The sequence below is a fragment of the Asparagus officinalis genome, chromosome 4 (genome assembly GCF_001876935.1).
Source record: "Asparagus officinalis chromosome 4, Aspof.V1, whole genome shotgun sequence".
Taxonomy (NCBI): Eukaryota; Viridiplantae; Streptophyta; class Magnoliopsida; order Asparagales; family Asparagaceae; genus Asparagus; species Asparagus officinalis.
Window position 1 is genome coordinate 56,973,415 of NC_033797.1, and position 7,733 is coordinate 56,981,147.

Below are 7,733 nucleotides of genomic sequence, written 5' to 3' on the forward strand. Positions count from 1 at the left end.
ATTTTTTATTAATATTAGAAGGTTATAAAAGGGGTTGGGAGAGAGCTCAGAAGATAGACGGAGAGAAGAAGAGAAGAGTTAGAGAAAAGAAAGAGAGGTAGAGAGATAGAAAGAAAATCTCTTTCTTTGTGTAATTCTTTAGTTAGAAGAGTGACATTCTTTGTAATCTTCTCTTTTGTGATTAGTAAAGTTCTCTGCTGTTCTCACCCATAGACGTAGGTCATACTGATCGAACCATATTAAATCATTATGTGTTGTTCTCTTTGTCTTCACTGTGTTTATTCAGTCTTGTTATTCTCCACTTTTCTATAGACATCTTCTGTGTCTGAAGCCCCCTACTGTAACAAACTGATATCAAAGTCTGGCTTAGAGTATGTGTATCTGCTTATCGTATGCTATGTGGCTACCACTAAAAGTGCATCTTTCACATCAGAAAATAAGTAGATTATCATTTACTCTTTAAAGGCAATGAATACTATTCACGAGTATGGTACTATTCATAAGTATTGTTACTATTCGAACATATGATTACTATTCACAAGTACTGTTATTGTTCATAAGTTCAATTACTATTCTAGTGAGTCAAGATGTCTTCTACAAAACACAAAGTGGAGAAATTCGATGGGAGAAACAGCTTCAGTTTGTCAAGAGTAAAAATGAGAGCTCTCCTAGTATAACAAAGACTGTTCAATGTCTTGTCTGGAAAGCATAAGTTGTCGGAATCTATGCACGATGATGAGAAATAAGAGTTGAAGATGAAGGCGCATAGTACCATATAGCTCTATTTGGCCGATGAGGTCCTGCGGGAGGTTGCCAATGAAGATACCACCGTCAGCTTATGGCTCAAGTTGGAGAGCTTATACATGACGAAATCTCTAACGAACAAGCTTTACTTGAAGCAACGCCTCTTCACCCTTCGCATGAAGGAAGTACATGACGAAATCTCTAACGAACAAGCTTTACTTGAAGCAACGCCTCTTCACCCTTCGCATGAAGGAAGGTATGCGAATTAAAGACCAAGCTTTACTTGAAGCAACGCCTCTTCACCCTTCGCATGAAGGAAGGTATGCGAATTAAAGACCACTTAAATGAACTTAATACTATTCTTATGGATTTAAAGAATATTGATGTTTAAATCGACGAAGAAGATCAATCCCTTATCTTATTATATTTATTACCTTCTTCCTATGAAAATTTTGTCAATAGTATGCTTATTGGTAGAGATACACTTTCTTTGGAGGATGTCAAATTAGTCTTACATTCAAAAGAATTAAGATAGAAAATGCATGTAGTATGAGGAGAGGACCAAGCTAAAGGCTTATTCACTCGTGATCGTCCTGAAAAGGGTGTTGGTGGTAGAGGCAAATCTAGAAATATGTTTAGATCAAAAGAATGATATAAAACATTATTTAACACCAATCAGGTTTTTCAAGGTATGGTCCTGTATCACACAAAGCTTATTAGTAAACATCACTTGACAATTTAACTCACTTATGAGTTGGAATATAGATATCAGATTACAAGTTAAGTTTGGAACATACAAAACATTATTTAAAGTCAATTCAGTACTCAAGGAAATTTGGCCAACTTTTGTTGCTCTAGTCTTTGTTCTATTGGGCAAGATAACCGGCATGGGAATTGCCTCTTTAATGTTATATATTAAATCCTACATTCCCGTCATATGGTTTGACGCCCCACTGTCAAGTATCCAAGATGGTGTTTCGAGAATCTTACCAGACAACTTTTCAGAACTGTCATTGTGCTGATCCAAAAAGGTCAGTGGTCGTTAAAACTGGTCATTTAACAGACCTGGTATAGAGTTCTGATTAGCTGCATGACTAGCGGTCGATCTCGAGGGTTGATGAACATGAGCCATTGTGGCTTGACCCCATCTACTGTTCCAATTTTGTTGGTCTCGATCACGTCCGCGTTTAATTTTCCCACGTCTTCGGCCCCCTTTTCGGTTGAACTAGGATGGATAGACAATCAACTCGAAGCATTCAGACACCTCGTGTCCTAACTTCTTGCAGTTTGAGCAATACATTTCAGCATATTGTTGTTTATTTTGCATAACAATCTTCCCTTTCGCCGCTACTTGTGTTGCTAAAGCTACTGTCTCCACTCGTTCCTCCTGCCCTCATGCAATAGATCTATGTCGTTCCTCACGTGTGATAGTCGCGTAAGCTCTACTCAGCGATGGCAGAGGGTCCATGCTAAGTATTTGAGAGCGCATCGTCCTAAATACTACATCGTCTAGGCCCATTAGAAATTGATGAAGCTTCTCCACGTCTCGTTCTTTGGTAAACTCTTGTGCCGCACCGTAAGTATAGGTGGGGATCTTGGAATAGCTGCTCAATTAATCCCACATCCCTTTCAACTTTGTGTAATATACCATTATAGACATGCCCTGTTGTCGAAGCGATGAGATCTCACTTTTGAGTTCATGAATGCGTGGTGCATTCCAAATCGAGAAGCATTCCTTTAAGTCGTCCCAGTCTGCCTTCGCAGTCTCCATGTACGCCACGCTTAGTTAGATTGATTTTTAATCGAATTGAAAATCCACGAGATCAGCATCGAATTACACGCCTCCCAACTGTTGGCCTCCAATTCATCTGGCTTGTGTTTCGTCAAGGTCCCGTTGATGAAGTCGATCTTGTTCTTGGCCCTGAAGGCGTTCATCATTGCTTTCTCCCACATATCGTAATTTCCCCCTTTCAGCAAACATGACGTGATAATGGAGCGTGGATTATCCGACGGATGTAAGTAGTAAGGCGATGAAGAATCCATCCCCTTCTTCGATTGGCTCGTCTCGGTCATCTCACAAGTCTGTCTCTCAGCTAAGAATGAATAAAAAAAACTAGGATTTCAAACCCGCTTTGATACCATGAAAAAGTTTGGAGTTGATTCACTTCTGGTGTATTCTTGATGAGAGAAAGATACATGATACATATAGGTAGCTAATTGCCAACTATCAGAATCCTAAAACTAGGTAAAATTCTAACTACCAAATATACACCTATCACTATCCATAATTATCTCTAACTAATTACAACCAATTAACCAATTACCTACTTTCCAATAGAAACTTTGGGGTTCAGGCTCCAATAAATTACCAGCACTAGGGTCTACTTGTTTATACGTAAGTAACCATGAAGTAAAGCAAGTAAAGATTAGTTCTGTTACACCCAAAAAAAATGTGTTTGTTTCTAAATAAAATATTTTCCCGTCCTCTGAGCTTAGAAGTACCTTGGAAGTGGCTAAAATCTATATCAATTTAGGGGCTGTTTGGTTCGTTTCCTAGATATAGGGAAATGCATTTTCATGTACAAAAACATAAGTTTTGAGTTTTTCAAACTTTTTCAAGAAATAGATTGTTTTGCTTTGGTTCGCACAAAAAAATGGTGGGAAACCAATGTATTTATTTTTCTTGTGTTTGGTTCGCATGGGAAAAAAGGGAAAACTTTTGTTTATATGGCAAAAAGCCGACGTGGCTGCAGTTTTCGTCGATTTCACAAGGTTGAAGAAGGAATTGGGGGAGAGAAAAAAATCTGATGTGGCGGCGATTTTCACCGAGTTTTCCTTCTTCAACCCTAGCGAACCAAAGATGGGAAAAAAACCGACGGAAAGCTTATATCCTACGTGGCCACGAAAAATCTGATGTGGTGGCGGTGTAAAACTTTTCCACCGAGTTAAAAAACGAAACAAACAGCCCCTTAGAAACAAAAGCCGTCTTTTTATTATTGGGGATTATTCACTCTAAATAAAATCTAAAATATCTTCTTTTTCTCTTCCTACTTTTGAAATTTTGTGAAACAAAAGATAAATAAATAAAGAGAAAGAAATATTATTTCTATTACTTTTAAAATTTTGTGAAACAAACTAAAAAAATATCGCTTTCACTACTACCTACTTCATTATTCTGAATGTTGCTTCTTTTTATTTACTTCTTACTTCTTCTACTTCTATCAATCAAAAAGTCCCCTAGAGCCCCATCTCCCCAATCTACTGAGCAGCTAGGTACGTCAAAATGAGTGCAAGGTACTTGGGGGTTGAGCTGCAATAAATGAAACCAGTCTTCCTCAATAGATTTCTGTCCCACAGTACGTGGGCACAAATGAATTAGGTTGGAGTGGGGTTTACAGAGGTATGTAGTGGAGGATTGGATGCAGCAAACTGACGGCCAAAACAATCCACCGGCCTTCATCCGGTCAAAGATTGGCGCATATGGCAGAACTTCGTCATTTTAAACAGGTTTTAATCCATCAACAGCAAGTGCAGTTGTCATGTGAACCACGGCATCGTTGCTCTGTGTAGACTGATGGTCATCTGGGATCCTCCTTTGGGAGTGGCTCCGTCGTTGCTCCAGCGCTGATGGACGTACGGTCTTCTCTGAGATAGTTGGAGTTTCTTGCTGTAGGCTCTAGAGATGAAGTTTGGTTATAGGAGGATCAAAAACAACAATAAAGCAATCTGCAGGTGAGTTGTCTTACCCACAGCAAAGTCAAATTTCACCGGAATAATTCTATCGGGGGACTGGCAATTAAACTCCAAAATGGCTTCAGATAACTTATTTCTTGATTCTGTACCTGGATGGAAGCTAGGTTAAAAGATTCGCAAAAAGCCGGAGGCTAAAAGAGAAAGATCCGAGAACCCCCGGCACACCCAATAGTATAATCCAAGCCTTGCAGCTTCTCTTGAAGCAAACGGCTCCATGTTGGATCCAACGCTGAGCAACCTTGAAGGAGAACTTTTTTGCATTGACTATCCCTTTCTTAATTTCTCTGCGCATTGGCTCGTCATCAGGAAAAGTCAAGAGAAAATCATCTCGACTGACACGGTGCGGAACCCATGTCCAAGATCTCCTCCAAAGAGTACGCGGTTCGTCGCCGAGTTCAGAAGAGGTCGGTGAACCTTTGACAATTTTGATGGCCTTGGGGTGTAGAAGGGAGCAATCATCTGAATCTGTGAGGTGGGCGAAGGTAGTGTAACTGAGAACGTTGCAGGCAAAGCTGTAGTTAAGGAAGGGTTAAGGGGATTAAAAGAATGATTTAGGGTCAGTTTGGCGTTTCCTTTTTTTTTTCTTTTTTGAGGACTTCTACTTATTTTTTCAAAAAGCAATCAATAATGGTGTTTGGTGATAACTTTTTTGACATGCTTATTTAAACCGTTTTTGTTATAAGAAAATTGCTTTTAAAAGTAATATGAGGATGTTTTTAAAAACGACTTCTACCTTTTTTTTTATCTTTTATCTTTTAACAATAATCATTAAGTATAGTTCTACCAAACACTAAAAATGCTTTTTAAGCAATTTTTGATATTTTATTTCAAACAGTCATTTTCAGCAGTTCATATAAAAGTTGTTTCTATAAGTTGCTTTTATAAATAATTTATTATAAGTTCTAGGAATACTAAACTGGCCTCTAGAATGCTCGCTGTCAGAGGTGGTGGTGGTGGTGGTTGGAGTTGTAACTTAAAACTTGGGTTTGTAGAGGAAAAGAGGAAAACTTTAGTCCCACATTGGAAAAGAGATGGGAAGATAGGCTCTTTATAAGCCTTCCCTTTCTCTCCTATGCCTAGAAGAAAACAAAGGTTATGCTCCACACCACACACGCGCGCGCCGGCCGGGCCGGGCTCGAGTTCGAGTGGGGTGGCTGTTTGTTGGAAATTTGTGGTAAAAAGACAATGAAAGAAAATTTGACTTGTATTCTCTCAAAATCAATTACAATTTGGATTCCGATTACAAAAGAGAAGAGAATGAATTGATTCTCCTTTTTTAAAACTGGGTTCTTCTTGGTAGCGGTGGATTGCTTCGCTTCGATTGATCGCGTCGACCGTTGCTCTCCGTTGACGATGCACGTCCTTCTCACTGGAATAATAAAGTGCTTGCTGACTTGTTTAAGAACTCGTTAACGAGTGTAAAGACTCTGAGAGCGAGTTAAGACAACTCTGATAAGAGTTGTTGAAAACGCGAATGTCTGGCTCGATGTGATTAACTTGTGTTGGCAAGTTATTAAGAACTCTTGACGGAGTTTAAAACGACTGTCAGATGAGTTAAAACTCTGTAGACAGAGTTGTTGGAACCGAAGATTCGGTTAATTCGCTGACAAGTGTATTATGACGTTGATGAGGGATCCTCCGAGATTTGATTAACTTGATCGTTGACAGCAGTTCTTCTGATCTTCAAAACGATCTCTCTTCGTGCTGTTGACTGCTGAGAATTTGTTGACCTTGGCGCGTTTTGATGCCACTCCTCTTAGACTTATGCGGTTTTTTACTGTTAAAAGCGGCGATTCACCAACCAACCGATCCCTTTACTCTGTGAGTAGTCGGTTAATTTATAGGGGATAAGGGGTGTAACTCAACCTATTGTGCTCGCTTATTGTGGGCGAGAATCCTCAGAACGTGGGAATAGACGGGTTTGAGGCCGTTCGCTTGTATTTGAACAAGTCAAAACGCCTCGATCGGGTCTGAGTCTCTGCGTCCAAGGCCTTGCCGACGCGAGTTAAATCTCTGTTGGGGGATTGAGACGCAAGGCATGTGCGTTTGAGCTCAACTCTGGACGTCCAGCGTTTTGGGGCACAAGTTGAGTCTATTGAAAACGCGACTGTTAATGTGTGCGTCTTGTACTTTAAGCTCGTGTTACAGAGTTCGATGTCTGCCTGAGGCCACACAAGTGTGCGTTTTGAACTTGAGAAAGCGGCAGGAATGAACTTCTGGCGTCTGAGAGGGTGTTGACATTGTAACCTCTCCATTATAGAATTGCAAAGGCTATTGTTTTAATTGCGCTTGCCTGCGGTCGTCAGATTGAACTCTCACTGTTGTTGAAGGCTGGCAAGAATAGAGCTTTCATCAGTGTCGGAAGCGTCGTCGAATTGTAACTCTTCGGTCTATCGTGAAAGGTCCTCTATTTACCCGCTTGTCTGATTTGCGATCACCGAAGCTATTTGATTGTAGCTTTCGTTGTTGGAGTTAGACGGAAATCAACATACCAATAGTGTTTGAAGATGAATATTTGCCGCAAGCTCTTTACCGGAAAGCAACTTCATCACTAAGTCCAACCTTTATTTCTGAAATCATTACACTGCTTACAGCATCTCTAATGAGTTGCTAACAATATATATTATCATCTGTGTCTGCAGCCATCAAGAATCAGTCCACTCAGAGATAAGGCCGTGTTATAGCAGTTGGCAGAATTGCGGATGGCAAAGATCAGAAAGCTCGTCTGATTGTAAGCTTTTCATATTAGGGATTGATAGGGGATCGACTATCTATTGTGAGTTTTAGACAGCCTACAGAACGCCCTCACAAAGTTTCGAAAGTTCGGCAGTTGATGGGACGTAATTTTTCGGAATACTTGGATCCCAAAATTTAGAAGAGCATTGTCGACTTGGTTGATTGTAATCTAATTGTACTCATCAATGGACTCTTCAGTGGAATCACCTATTTCTTCTTTGGCTTAGTCGCCTTGATGGCTGAGCATTAGCAGCTCTCTATTTATTTGAACCATGTCTTGGCTATAAAACATCCAGAGGATTCGTCTGATTGAATTAGAAACGCACGGATAGATTCTTGCGTTATTGACGAAACGCAGGGTAAATTCCTGCGTTAATGAATCTACTAATGCAGACGGCAGCAGGGACTTATAATCGCAGAGCTGAATCTCTGGCGTTCAGGAAGCTCAATGCGTCACAGGACGGCACAGGACACATTTGGGCGGCATTGGGCCTATGGTG